This window comes from Hypanus sabinus, chromosome 31 (assembly GCF_030144855.1).
Source record: "Hypanus sabinus isolate sHypSab1 chromosome 31, sHypSab1.hap1, whole genome shotgun sequence".
Classification (NCBI taxonomy): Eukaryota; Metazoa; Chordata; class Chondrichthyes; order Myliobatiformes; family Dasyatidae; genus Hypanus; species Hypanus sabinus.
In genome coordinates this window covers 2,536,685-2,550,685 of record NC_082736.1, presented here as the reverse complement: position 1 = coordinate 2,550,685, position 14,001 = coordinate 2,536,685, and the positions used below count along the sequence as shown (strand labels likewise).

General features: G+C 51.9%; 1 protein-coding gene across 3 annotated transcripts in view; it reads left to right on the top strand.

Annotated features, from left to right (window-relative positions):
* LOC132383728 (pyruvate carboxylase, mitochondrial-like) overlaps window positions 1-14,001 on the top strand; it is a 950,497-nt gene that overhangs the window by 79,503 nt on the left and 856,993 nt on the right. Inside the window, exon 1 of one of the 3 annotated variants that reach the window (XM_059954923.1) lies at window positions 12,557-12,607. The exons of the other annotated variants lie outside the window; for them this stretch is intronic. The gene's annotated coding sequence lies outside the window, so the exon portion shown is untranslated. Of the gene's footprint in view, window positions 1-12,556; window positions 12,608-14,001 lie in introns of those variants that run through there. 3 annotated transcript variants of the gene reach the window in all.

Below are 14,001 nucleotides of genomic sequence, written 5' to 3'. Positions count from 1 at the left end.
TCATGGCTACCATCTTCAGGACCAGTTTATATTGTCCTGTTATTGCATCCTCCTGCCTCGAAAGGTGGTGGGTCGCTCACGGTAAGAGTCAGCTGGCGGAGTCCCACTCTGGAGTGACAGTCTCCTCCACACGGACATCTGGTTGGAGGGGCCCTTGTCCTTCTGTCGAGCTCTCTCGGCAGCCGTCTCGTCGGTGCGGGTACTTTCTGCTCTTCACACGCCGTTCTGCACCCCCAGACGCCCGGCGGCCCGGTCGGTCGTCTGCCGTGTCGTTCGCACCGACGATGCCCAGCGTCAGATCCTGCTTTGCAGACGTGAAGCGGGCCCGTGGACGAGCAACCGGGCGTGCACCCTCTGCCTGCCGGGTCTGGGATTTGACCAGAGCCCAACGGCCTGCCACGTCCTGGCCATCTGAGCCGCCTCTGGCTGGGGGCGGGGGGGTCGGTGAACACGTAGGCATTGTCCGCATGTTGTTAGACCCCTGTATTAGGGGCTCTGCCCTGCCGAGATATCGATCACAGAACATGGAAACCAACAGCACATCCCAGGCCCTTCAGCCCGCAATGTTGTGCTGACCATGTAACCTACTCGAGAGGCTGCCTAGAATTTCCCTACCGCAGAGCCCTCTGCTTTTCTCAGCTCCGAGGATGTGCAGGATCCATCTGAGCTAACAGGATGCTGCACATTTATACAGAAAGCCCAACAGCACAGAGTGTGCCTTTTGACCCACCAAATTGTGTGGATCTGATAACCGGCTCCACAGTCAGTCCAACCCTGCACAGCCATTACCCTCCATTTTTCTGTCATCCATGTGCCTGTCTAACTGTCTCTTAATTGTGGCGGGGTGGAGATGCGTCTCCATCAAAGCTCTCCTTCGGCCTGCAGAGCCCCCTTGGCGTAGCACCTGCTTAGCCCCCGATCAGGGTGAGGTGAAGCCGTGGGAGCAGCCAGTGCAGATCACACGCTCTGGTTGTGCGACCCCTGACACCAGGCAGACGATCTCTGATAATGGCCGGGGTCACCCGTCTTGTAAAGACTCTGCCCAGAAGAAGGCAGTGGCAATCCACTTGCATAGAAAAAGTTGCCAAGAACAGTCATGACATGGCACGCAATGATGATGTCATACAACACAGCACATAACGATGATGTCATACAACACTGCACATAATGATGATGATGAACGCATCAACATCTGTGTCTGACTCGAGCAGTGAATGCCCAGTACCCTCTGTGACGTTCCTCCTCTAAAATTTCCCCCCATCGCCTTGAAAAGATGTCCTCTGGGATTAACCATTGCTGCCCTGCGGGAAAGGCTGCAGGCTGTCCTCTCTATCTTGTACACCTTTTTATCAATTGCCACTCATTCATTTAGTGACTTGAATTTAAATTCCCCAGTCGCTGGGGCGGGATGAGAATCCTCTGCCTGTTGTACGGGCCTGTTGGATAATAATCCAAGTCGGCGGCTTCGCTACCAAGACCACAGGCTATTTCAGTTGTAAGTTCATTATCGAAGTACAGACACGTCACCACATACAACCCTGAGATTCATCTTCTTGTAGGCATACTCAGTAAATCCATACTGGGATAGTAGCCAGAACAGAATCGATGAAAGACCCCACCAACTTGGGAGTTCAACCCGAGTGCACGACACAACAAACTGTGCAAATACAAAAAGAAAGAAATAATAATAAATAAATGTGCAATATATGTTGACAATAGTCCTTGAAATTAGTTGAAAATGATACGACAAATGAGAAAGTCTGCTGACGCTGGAAATCCAAAGCAACACCCACAAAATGCTGGAGGGACTCAGCAGGCCAGACAGCATCTATGGAAAAGAGTACAGTCAACATTTCAGGACGAGACCGTAAAACTCCTGCCGAAGGGTCTCAGCCCAAAATGCCGACTGTACTCTTTGTGAAAATTAGATGATGGATTTTCATCACATCTGTCTCATTTTGAACAACACACACACACAATGCTGGAGGGACTCTGCATCATGAATGAACGGTTGACAACGGAGATCTCGGCCCAAAACCTTGACAGTTTATTAATCTCCGTAGATGCTGCCTGGCCTGCTGAGTTCCTCCAGCAGTTTGTATGTGTTGCTCCAAATTTCCAGCATCTGCAGAATCACTTTTGTGTATATTGCAAATGGGCGTTTGATGATTTCCTAGAATCCCTGGGGAATGTATTGTGTATTGGCCTCTTGTCTTTGTCATTGTGGGTTGGAATTTGAGGTAATGGGAATCTTGGCTTGACGATGGGGAAATCCCGGCCTGACGGTGGGGAAGCACGGCCTGATGATGGGGATCCCGGCTTGAAGGTGGGGATCCCGGCTTGAAGGTGGGAATCCGGGCCCGACGGTGGGGATCCCGGCCCGACGGTGGGGATCCGGGCCCGACGGTGGGGATCCGGGCCCAACGGTGGGGATCCGGGCCCGACGATGGGGATCCGGGCCCGACGGTGGGGAAGCCTGGCCAAACGGTGAGGATCCCGGCCCGACGGTGGGGATCCGGGCCCAACGGTGAGGATCCCGGCCCAACGGTGGGGATCCGGGCCCGACGGTGGGGAAGCCTGGCCCGACGGTGAGGATCCCGGCCCGATGGTGAGGATCCCGGTCTGACGGTGAGGAGCCCGGCCCGACGGTGAGGAGCCCGGCCCGACGTTGGGAATCCCAGCCTAACGGCGGGGATCCCGGCCTGACGGCGGGGATCCTGGCTTGACGGTGAGGATCCCGGCCTGACGGTGAGGAGCCCGGCCCGACGTTGGGAATCCCAGCCTAACGGCGGGGATCCTGGCCTGACGGCGGGGATCCTGGCTTGACGGTGAGGATCCCGGCCTGACGGTGGGGATCCTGGCCTGACGGCGGGGATCCCGGCCTGACGGTGAGGATCCCGGCCTGACGATGGGAATCCCGGCCTGACGATGAGGATCCCGGCCTGACGGTGAGGATCCCGGCCTGACGGTGAAAATCCCGGCCTGACGATGGGAATCCCGGCCTGACGATGGGAATCCCGGCCTGACGGCGAGGATCCCGGCCTGACGGCGAGGATCCCGGCCTGACGGCGAGGATCCCGGCCTGACGGCGAGGATCCCGGCCTGACGGCGAGGATCCCGGCCTGACGGTGAAAATCCCGGCCTGACGATGGGAAGCTTGTTGTTCTCACTTTCAGCTTCCACTGCTGGCTCGCAGTCTCGCGAAAAGGATAGCTGAACGTGTCAGTCTCTCCCTGCCAGTACACAGCGTCTCCAATAACAAGCCTCACAAAGCACTTCCTCACTGGGGACACAGGGAAACCGAACTCCCTTCGGACTCAGGCTGAACTACAGAGGCCGGGGAGGAGGTTTGACCCCTGCACATGCAGCACACAGGCCCACCGGCGTGCGGACATACCCTGGTGCTCAGGAAGCAGATCCCTAGCTACGGGTAGATAGTCCCACGGCTTTGTGGGCAGGCTCAGGAGAGACAAAGGCTATGAGAGTAAACCCAGACAGCAAATCCAGAGCAGAACCCCTAAGGCGGTTGGACGTCATTCTGGCAGCTCCTGCTTCATAAGCTTTCCTTTGGACCACACTGGTGAGGCCAAGAGAGGGGGATCTTGACCACTGGGCATCTCAGGATCTCCACACCTTCCACCCAGGCTTGTACTGAGAGGGGGATCTTGACCACTGGGCATCTCAGGATTTCCACACCTTCCACCCAGGCTTGTACCGAGAGAGGGATCTTGACCACTGGGCATCTCAGGATCTCCATACCTTCCACCCAGGCTTGTACCGAGAGGGGGATCTTGACCACTGGGCATCTCAGGATCTCCATACCTTCCACCCAGGCTTGTACCGAGAGGGGGATCTTGACCACTGGGCATCTCAGGATCTCCATACCTTCCACCCAGGCTTGTACCGAGAGGGGGATCTTGACCACTGGGCATCTCAGGATCTCCACACCTTCCACCCAGGCTTGTACTGAGAGGGGGATCTTGACCACTGGGCATCTCAGGATTTCCATACCTTCCACCCAGGCTTGTACTGAGAGAGGGATCTTGACCACTGGGCATCTCAGGATCTCCATACCTTCCACCCAGGCTTGTACCGAGAGGGGGATCTTGACCACTGGGCATCTCAGGATCTCCACACCTTCCACCCAGGCTTGTACCGAGAGAGGGATCTTGACCTCTGGGCATCTCAGGATCTCCATACCTTCCACCCAGGCTTGTACCGAGAGGGGGATCTTGACCACTGGGCATCTCAGGATCTCCATACCTTCCACCCAGGCTTGTACCGAGAGGGGGATCTTGACCACTGGGCATCTCAGATTCTCCATACCTTCCACCCAGGCTTGTACTGAGTGAGGGATCTTGACCACTGGGCATCTCAGGATCTCCACACCTTCCACCCAGGCTTGTACTGAGAGAGGGATCTTGACCACTGGACATCTCAGGATCTCCATACCTTCCGCCCAGGCTTGTACCGAGAGAGGGATCTTGACCACTGGGCATCTCAGGATCTCCACACCTTCTGCCCAGGCTTGTACTGAGAGAGGGATCTTGACCACTGGACATCTCAGGATCTCCACACCTTCCACCCAGGCTTGTACCGAGAGGGGGATCTTGACCACTGGGCATCTCAGGATCTCCATACCTTCCACCCAGGCTTGTACTGAGAGAGGGATCTTGACCACTGGGCATCTCAGATTCTCCACACCTTCCACCCAGGCTTGTACTGAGAGGGGGATCTTGACCACTGGGTATCTCAGGATCTCCCCACCTTCCGCCCAGACTTGTGATGGTCATCATTACCCTTTGTCCTTCCAGACAGACGGATGCCAATCAACCAACCAACATCTATTCTCATTGTAAATTGGCGTGTTTTTCAGTAGTTCTGTATTGCAATATACAGCTGCTGTGAAACAATGAATTTCAGTACATGGGCGATATTAAGGCTTGACTCTGATTCAGCTGTTGACGTTAGTGATGGAGAGGAGGTGGGATCACTGCATTTGGCTGGGCCACTGGGCCCATTCAACCCCGTCTCCATTCAAATGAGGGAGGGGTGTGGGACAGGGGGCAGAGAAGGAGTGTCAGGGGTGGGTACAGACACACCCAGCCCTGAGACACCAGGCAAGGTCATTTGATTCCAAACAATCGGTTTATTGATCATTACAGAATGTCTCTCTGGTGCTTCCCGCTCCCTCCCCTCTCCCTTCCCCTTTTCCCAACCATGATTCCCCTCTCCCTGCCCCCTTCCCACTCTCAGTCCACAATAGAGACCCAGATCAGAATCAGGTTTATCATCACTCACACATCAGGATATTTGTTTTTTTTTGGTGTTAACAGTACAATGCAATACGTAAAATTACTACAGTGCTACGCAAATGTCTTAGGCACCCGAGATATATATATGTGCTGAGGATTTTAGACCATAAGTTATAGGAGCAGAAGTAGGCTGTTCAGCCCATCGAATCTGCTCTGCCATTCAATCATGGGCTGATCCAATTCTTCCAGTCATCCCCAGTCCCCTGATTTTACCCCATACCCTTTGATGCCCTGGCTAATCAAGAACCTATCTATCTCTGCCTTAAATACAGCCACTCATGGCAACAAATTCCACAGATTTACCACCCTCTGACAAAAGTAATTTCTCCGCATCTCCTTTCAATCCTGAAGTCATGCCCTCTTGTCCTAGAATCCCCTACCATGGGAAATAACTTTGCCATATCTAATCTGTTCAGGCCTTTTAACATTTGGAATGGGAGATTCCCCCCTCATTCTCCTGAACTCCAGGGAAAACAGCCCAAGAGCTGCCAGACGTTCCTCATACGGTAACCCTTTCATTCCTGGAATCATTCTGGTGAATCTTCTTTGAACCCTCTCCAATGTCAGTATATCCTTTCTAAAATAAGGAGCTCCCTAGTGTGGTCTCAGGAGTGCCTTACAGAGCCTCAACATCACGTCCTTTTTGCGCAGTTCTGTATTTTGCTTGCTTTAAGATTTGGGGTTGCTTATCATCGTTCTTCAGCACAGGAGTGTAAAGGACAAAGTGATTGTTACTTCGGACCTGATGCAGCCTAAAAAAGAGAATAAGCAGAAAGAGCATGATAAATAAGATTAACTCCTATACTGATTGTTTATCCATATAGTGACACTAGGTGCAGGAGTGGATGTGCATAAGGGAATGGTCGGGGGTGTGGAGGGGTGGAGCCTGACTGCTGAGGAGAGCTTTTGAGTCGGATGGTCCTGGCGAGAATGCTTCGTAGCCTCCTGCCTGATGAGAGAGGGACAGACCGTCCATGAGCAGGGCGGGTAGGGTTCTTCGTGATGATTTTGCTGGCCAGCACCAGCCTGTTTAAATGTCCTTGATGGCAGAAGGCTGGTGCCACAGGCGCGACGAGCAGTTTTAACTACCCATTGTAGAGCCTTGCATAATCGGTTACGAAGTATGATGCAAGTGAAGAGTATGTACTGGCCGCAGCACGTCACTGCAGTTACAAACAAAGCACGGCAGCGCCTCTACTTCCTCAGGAGTTTGCAAAGACAGCTAAAACTTTGACAAACTTCTATTGGTGTGTGGTGAAGAGTCTATTGACTGGCTGCAGCACAGCCTGGTGTGGAAACAGCAACGCCCTTGAATGGAAAATCCCACAAAAAGTAGTGGATACGGCCCAGTCCATCACAGGTAAAGCCCTCCCCACCACTGAGCACATCTACATGGAGCGTTATTGCAGGAAAACAGGGACCCCACCACCCAGGACATGCTCTCATCTTGCTGCTGTCATTGGGAAGGAGGTACGGGAGCTTCAGGTCCCACACCACCAGGTTCAGGAACAGTTATTACCCCTCAACTATCCTGAACCAGTGAGAATAACCTCAACTCTGAACTGATTCCATTGGGAAGGAGGTACAGGAGCCTCAGGTCCCACACCACCAGGTTCAGGAACAGTCATTATCCCTCAACCATCAGGCTCCTGAACCAGTGAGGATAACCTCAACTCTGAACTGATTCCATCGGGAAGGAGGTACAGGAGCCTCAGGTCCCACACCACCAGGTTCAGGAACAGTTATTACCCTCAACCATCAGGCTCCTGAACCAGTGAGGATAACCTCAACTCTGAACTGATTCCATCGGGAAGGAGGTACAGGAGCCTCAGGTCCCACACCACCAGGTTCAGGAGCAGTTATTACCCCTCAACCATCAGGCTCCTGAACCAGAGGGGATAACCTCAACTCTGAACTGATTCCATCAGGAAGGAGGTACAGGAGCCTCAGGTCCCACACCACCAGGTTCAGGAACAGTTATTACCCCTCAACCATCAGGCTCCTGAACCAGTGAGGATAACCCCAACTCTGTACTGATTCCATCGGGAAGGAGGTACAGGAGCCTCAGGTCCCACACCACCAGGTTCAGGAGCAGTTATTACCCCTCAACCATCAGGCTCCTGAACCAGAGGGGATAACTTCACTCAATTTCATTTGCTCCATCACTGAACTGTTCCCATAACCTGTGGACTCACTTTCAAGGACTCTTCATCTCAATATTTATTGCCTATTTATTATTATTATTTCTTTTATTTTGTATTTGCACAGTTTGGTGTCTGGTTGAACATCTTAAGTTGGTTTGGTCTTTCATGGATTCTGTAACGCTTATTATTGTATGCATTTATTGAGGATGCCTGCAGGCAAATGAATCTCGGGGTTGTAGATGATGACCTATATGTGCTTTGATAATAAAATTACTGTGAAGTTTGAAGTGGAGCAGGAGGTGCGTTTGCTGCTGTAGAAAACGTGTTCTGTCGGTGTTTCGTGGAGGTTCCCTTAATGAGTCAAAATGATATCATTCATTATTTGCCAGTGCCCTGTTGTGGTTGATACTTATTGGTTACTTATTGGTGGGTGTGATGCGCTCGTCAGCCAATGTGGAAGGGAGGCTATTGCATTCATGTTTTGGTTTATTCGTGTAAATATTTTTAAAATTATTGTCAGTGACAGGGTATGGGAGGCGGTGCTGTCTGCATGATGCTTACGTCAGTTCAGGGTGCGGACCTGCCTCGTGTCTAGTCTGATCACGCTTACACAAAGAAATACTGAGTAATGTTTAAACGAAAGAAGGAAAATGTGACACTGTGTTCTGCGGACCTGCACTTATGCTCGAGCTGATCTGTGCAGGACCACCTTGCTCCCTTCCCCTTCTCGCCGGAGTAGAAATTGGCCCGAAGGCCTTCAGGGTTTGGAGCAGAATTAGGCCATTTGGCCCATCAAGTCTGCTCCTCCATTTTTCGGTCAAAGTATAATTTATTATCGGAGTGCCTACGTACAACCCTGGGATTCTGTTCCTGTGGGCATACCTAGCGAATCTATCGAGAGTAAACAGGATCAATGGACAGCAAGCTCTGCAAATGCAGGTACAGGTAGATAATAATAAATAACGAGCATGAAATGACAAGGTAGCGAGTCCTGAAATGAGTGTAAGTTCAAGAACCTGGTGGTTGAAGGGTAATAACTATTCTTCAACCCGGTGATGTGAGTCCTGGGACTCCTGTACCTTCCATCTGATGCTGACTCATTTTTCCTCAGTCCCAATCTCCTGCCTTCTCTCCATACCCCTTCATGCCCAGAATCTATATATAATGATTTGGCCTCTTCAGCTGTCTGTGGCAAAGAATTCCACAGATTCATCACTCTCTGGCTCAGGAAATTCCTCCTCTTCTTCATTCTGAAAGGACAACCCTGTATTCAACCACTTCATCTGTGTCCTCTGGTCCCAGACTCCCCCACTAAAGGAAACATCCTCTCCACATCCACTCTATCTGTGTCCTCTGGTCCTAGACTCCCCCACTATGGGAAACATCCTCTCCACATCCACTCTATCTGTGTCCTCTGGTCCTAGACACCCCCACTATAGGAAACATCCTCTCCACATCCACTCTATCTGTGTCCTCTGGTCCTAGACTCCCCCACTATAGGAAACATCCTCTCCACATCCACTCTATCTGTGTCCTCTGGTCCTAGACACCCCCACTATAGGCAACATCCCCTCCACATCCACTCTATCTGTGTCCTCTGGTCCTAGACTCCCCCACTATAGGAACCATCCTCTCCACATCCACTCTATCTGTGTCCTCTGGTCCTAGACTCACCCACTATAGGAAGCATTCTCTCCACATCCACTCTATCTGTGTCCTCTGGTCCTAGACTCCCCCACTATAGGAAACATCCTCTCCACATCCACTCTATCTGTGTCCTCTGGTCCTAGACTCCCCCACTATAGGCAACATCCCCTCCACATCCACTCTATCTGTGTCCTCTGGTCCTAGACTCGCCCACTATAGGAAACATCCTCTCCACATCCACTCTATCTGTGTCCTCTGGTCCTAGACTCCCCCACTGTAGGCAACATCCCCTCCACATCCACTCTATCTGTGTCCTCCGGTCCTAGACTCCCTCACTGTAGGAAACATCCTCTGCACGTCCACTCTATCTGTGTCCTCTGGTCCTAGACTCACCCACTATAGGAAGCATTCTCTCCACATCCACTCTATCTGTGTCCTCTGGTCCTAGACTCCCCCACTATAGGAAACATCCTCTCCACATCCACTCTATCTGTGTCCTCTGGTCCTAGACTTCCCCAATATAGGAAACATGCTCTCCACATCCTCTCTATCTATGTCCTCTGGTCCTAGACTCCCCCAGTATAGGAAACATCCTCTGCATATCCACTCTGTCAAGTCCTTTCATCTTTCAGCCCATGGAGTCTGCTCCGTCATTCCATCGTGGCTGGTTATGATCAATCTCAACCCCATTCTCCTGCCTTTGCCCCGTAACCTTTGATGCTCTTGCCTTTCAAGATCGTATCAACCTCAGGTATATTTAGAAAAATTGCAAATAGGTATGTATACTACCTCAATATACCTTTCTCTCTTTGAGGTAATATTCATGGGTTGGTGGGGAGGAGATACATCTCTACCAAAGGAGGTGTGAGATGCTCCTTCCCTCCGCTGGCCTGCAGGTCACCCTTGGGCAAGGTGTAGCTCCTGTTTAGCCTCCCACCCTTCCCGATCAGCATCCTGCGAAGCCGTACGAGCAGCCGGTGCAGATCACAAGTCCTGGTTATGTGACCACTGATGCCAGGCAGACAATCTCTGAAGGGTATTGATAATGGCTGGAGTCACCCGTCTTGTAAAGACACTGCCTGGAAGAAGGCATATCATTGTCATTGAACGCCATACGACACGGAACATTCCTGTGGCAGTAGTGTGCGAGAGAAAGAGGGAAATCTGTCCTCCACCGGCAAATGGAGATGAGCACCTGCTCAACTTCCACTCTCATTGCTGTTGATTTCAATCCTGTTCAACGCTTTAATGAGTGAGTGGGTCGAGAATTGGAGCTGGCCGTGGGTTTGCGCCCCACATGATCTCTGATCATGGCCCCGTATCTCAGGAAGGGTATGTTGTCACTGGAGAGGGTCCAGAGGTGGTTCACAAGGTTGATTACGGGAATGGAGGGGTTAACATATGAGGAGTGTTTAGCGGTTTTGGGCCTGTTGGGGAGTTGGGGCGGTGGGGGGGATCTCAGTGAAACTTATGGAATGTTGAAAGGTGTCGATAAGGTGGATGTGGAGAGGATGTTTCCTATAGTGGGGGAGTCTAGGACCAGAGGACACAGATAGAGTGGATGTGGAGAGGATGTTTCCTATTGTGGGGGTGTCTAGGACCAGAGGACACAGATAGAGTGGATGTGGAGAGGATGTTTCCTATAGTGGGGCGTCTAGGACCAGAGGACACAGATAGAGTGGATGTGGAGAGGATGTTTCATATAGTGTGGGAGTCTAGGACCCGAAGACACAGATAGAGTGGATGTAGAGAGGATGTTTCCTATAGTGCGGGAGTCTAGGACCAGAGGACACATATAGAGTGGATGTGGAGACAATGTTTCCTATAGTGGGGGAGTCTAGGATCAGAGGACACAGATAGAGTGGATGTGGAGAAGATGTTTCCTATAGTGGGGGAGTCTAGGACCAGAGGACACAGATAGAGTGGATGTGGAGAGGATGTTTCCTGTAGTGGGGGAGACTAGGACCAGAGGACACAGATAGAGTGGATGTGGAGAGGATGTTTCCTATAGTGGGGGAGTCTGGGACCAGGGGACACAGATAGAGTGGATGTGGAGAGGATGTTTCCTATAGTGGGTGAGTCTGGGACCAGAGGACACAGATATAGTGGATGTGGAGAGGATGTTTCCTATAGTGGGGGACTCTAGGACCAGAGAACACGGATAGAGTGGATGTGGAGAGGATGTTTCCTATAGTGGGGAGTCTAGGACCAGAGGACACAGATATAGTGGATGTGGAGAGGATGTTTCCTATAGTGGGGGACTCTAGGACCAGAGAACACGGATAGAGTGGATGTGGAGAGGATGTTTCCTATAGTGGGGGGAGTCTAGGACCAGAGGACACAGATAGAGTGGATGTGGAGAGGATATTTCCTATGGTGGGGGTCTCCATAACTAGAGGGCACAGCTTTAAAACTGAGGGGCGACCTTTCAGAACAGAGATACGGAGGAATTTTTTTTTTTCGCCAGAGCGTAGTGAGGCTGTGGAATGCTCTGGCACGGACTGCGGTGGAGGCCAAGTCCGTGTGGATATTTAAGGTGGAAATTGATTGTTTCCGGATTGGTCAGAGATACGGCGAGAAGGCAGGTGTACGGGGTTGAGTGGGGTCTGGGGTCAGCCATGAAGGAGTGATTGGCCTAATTCTACTCCTATGACTCATTAGACCTCACGCTCTGTTCTGAACCGCACTGAATTCCCTTGGAGTCAGCAGAATCGCCCAGTTGCTCAATTAGCCCAAGATCACAGTATCACGGTTTAAGTTATGGGCTCCCGTTGAACCTGGATTAGTAGTCGAAGTAGACTTGGAAGAAGAAGGAGATGATGTAGTAGTTTTGTGAATTGTCCGCAGGACGTGGCCGCTTGTCGCGTTGGTCACTGGTGAGTTCTGAGACCGAGAGAGTGGAACTGGCCAGGTACAACGGGCATTCCACTTTAAAAACCCTCCCGCACAGTCTTCCTTCCACTGTCGGACGCGATGGGCCAGCTCCACATTTCCATCTGGATTCCATCCTGACCTCTGGCCTGGTTTGGGGGGGTGGGGTGCACGTTTTCCCTGTGATCCCATCAGTATCACCCCCAGGAGATGTGCATCCTCCAAACACACAAACTGGGCCAGGGGTCAGGATCGTGCTCCCACGCCCTGAAGGTATGGCAACTGGATAATGGACTTTTATAAATCATGCCCAATGATGGTGGGTGACAGAGGAATCTGTGAAGGCACGCAGGTGTGAGAGAGCAGGTGGTGGGGAATCAGCTTCACTTGCCTGTCTGCATCGTCGGGTACAGGAGGGAGTGGGCAGAAGAGAAAATCAATCCCTGGCTCTACATTACCAGGCTGACTCATTATTTGCTGCAGGTAAAGCTGAGCTCTGTTTGGTTAGTTGACAACAGACACGTGTACTGTGCCCATAGTGGAACGTGGGAGCTGTGTTCAGAGTTCACGTGTGGCTGAGCCAGTTTCTACATCACTCTTGGCTGCTGGCTGGGACTTTAAAAGTTCACAGTAAGTAAGGCTTATGCTCTGCTGTTACAATCTAAAGGTTGCAGAAGTGGAAGGGTTGAACTTGTTGGACTGGATTGTGGAAAAATTATTCATTAAAACTGACTTGTGATGGGTACATTTAACTGAAATGGTCGGCCCTTGACTGGAATTGTGTGAGTATTAGAGGTCTGTGCCTTAGTAAGGGTTTTGGGAGCGAGGTTTGTCTGGGACGAGGGTTATCCAGCTCAGATAGAAGCACTCCGAGGTAGTCACAATCACAACGAGGTTTATTATCACTGTCCTTGACGTGAAAGCTGCTCTTTCTGCACCGCTGTGTGACTGTACGTGCATCAGTCATTCTCTGTTGAGTTTCTGAAGGGGGTAATGCAGAAAACACGGGGGACTTTACAGATGCAGGAAATGCAGAGCAATACAGTGGTTCGGCACAGATGAGGTGGGACAGTTTCTGTTCCCTTCTTTGAGTCTAAAACGCTGGAGAACCTCAGCAGGTCAGGCTGCATCCAGGGAGAGGACATTCAGGCGAAGACCCTTCATCTGGACTGGAAAGAAGAGGCCAGTATTAAAAGGTGGGGGATAGGAGGAGGACTGCAAGTTGGCAGGCCCCCACCCACCTACCTTCCCCCTCGCCTGATCTCACCTATCACTCCTTCCCCTCGCCCCAACAACTGAGTCTGGCTTCTGTCCCCTTCCTTTCCATTCCTGATGAAGAGTCCCGGACTGAACCGTCAGCCCTTTACTCCCGTCCGTGGGGGCTGCCTGACCTACTGCGTCCAGAAGGCAGCCATGGTTCCAGAGGGTAATGGGTTTGCCCCTCTGCTGGATTGTGCCCTCTCCAGCTGGGAAGGTTTGAAGACCCGGCTGTTGCCCGTGCAGCGGGTTCCCCTCTCCGCGTCACCGATGTGGTCCGAGGGAAGGGCAAGCGCCGATACAGCTGGGCACCAGTGTCGTCGCAGAGGTTGCCAGAGTGAAGTTGTAAACAACATCAAACTGCCTCAGGGACCCCGGCTCCGGGTTTCTTCCTCGGGGTTTACTCCCGAAGCCTTTCCTGTGGCTGGGTATGGCCGTAAGGCGGCAGGGGTTTAAAATCAGAGTTCTCCTTCTAGGCGGGCTGGCAAGCCCCATCTTCCCAAAACAACTGGTTCTGAGGCACCAGTGGTCCGCATCTACCCGTCTCTTGTCCGTGGAAACTGTTCCGCCGGGCCTGGTCGCTAAACCATGTGTGAAGGCCAAGAGTTGGACTTGGTGTCAGAGGCTGTTAGAGACGCACACCATTTGGAGCACTTTATAGGTAGAGGGAGCTTCCCCCCACCACCAACCCTGGCTGCGACAGCCTTAGGAACAACCTGAGTACCTCCAGCATTTTGTGTGTGATGCACAGGGTATGGTGCCTTGTT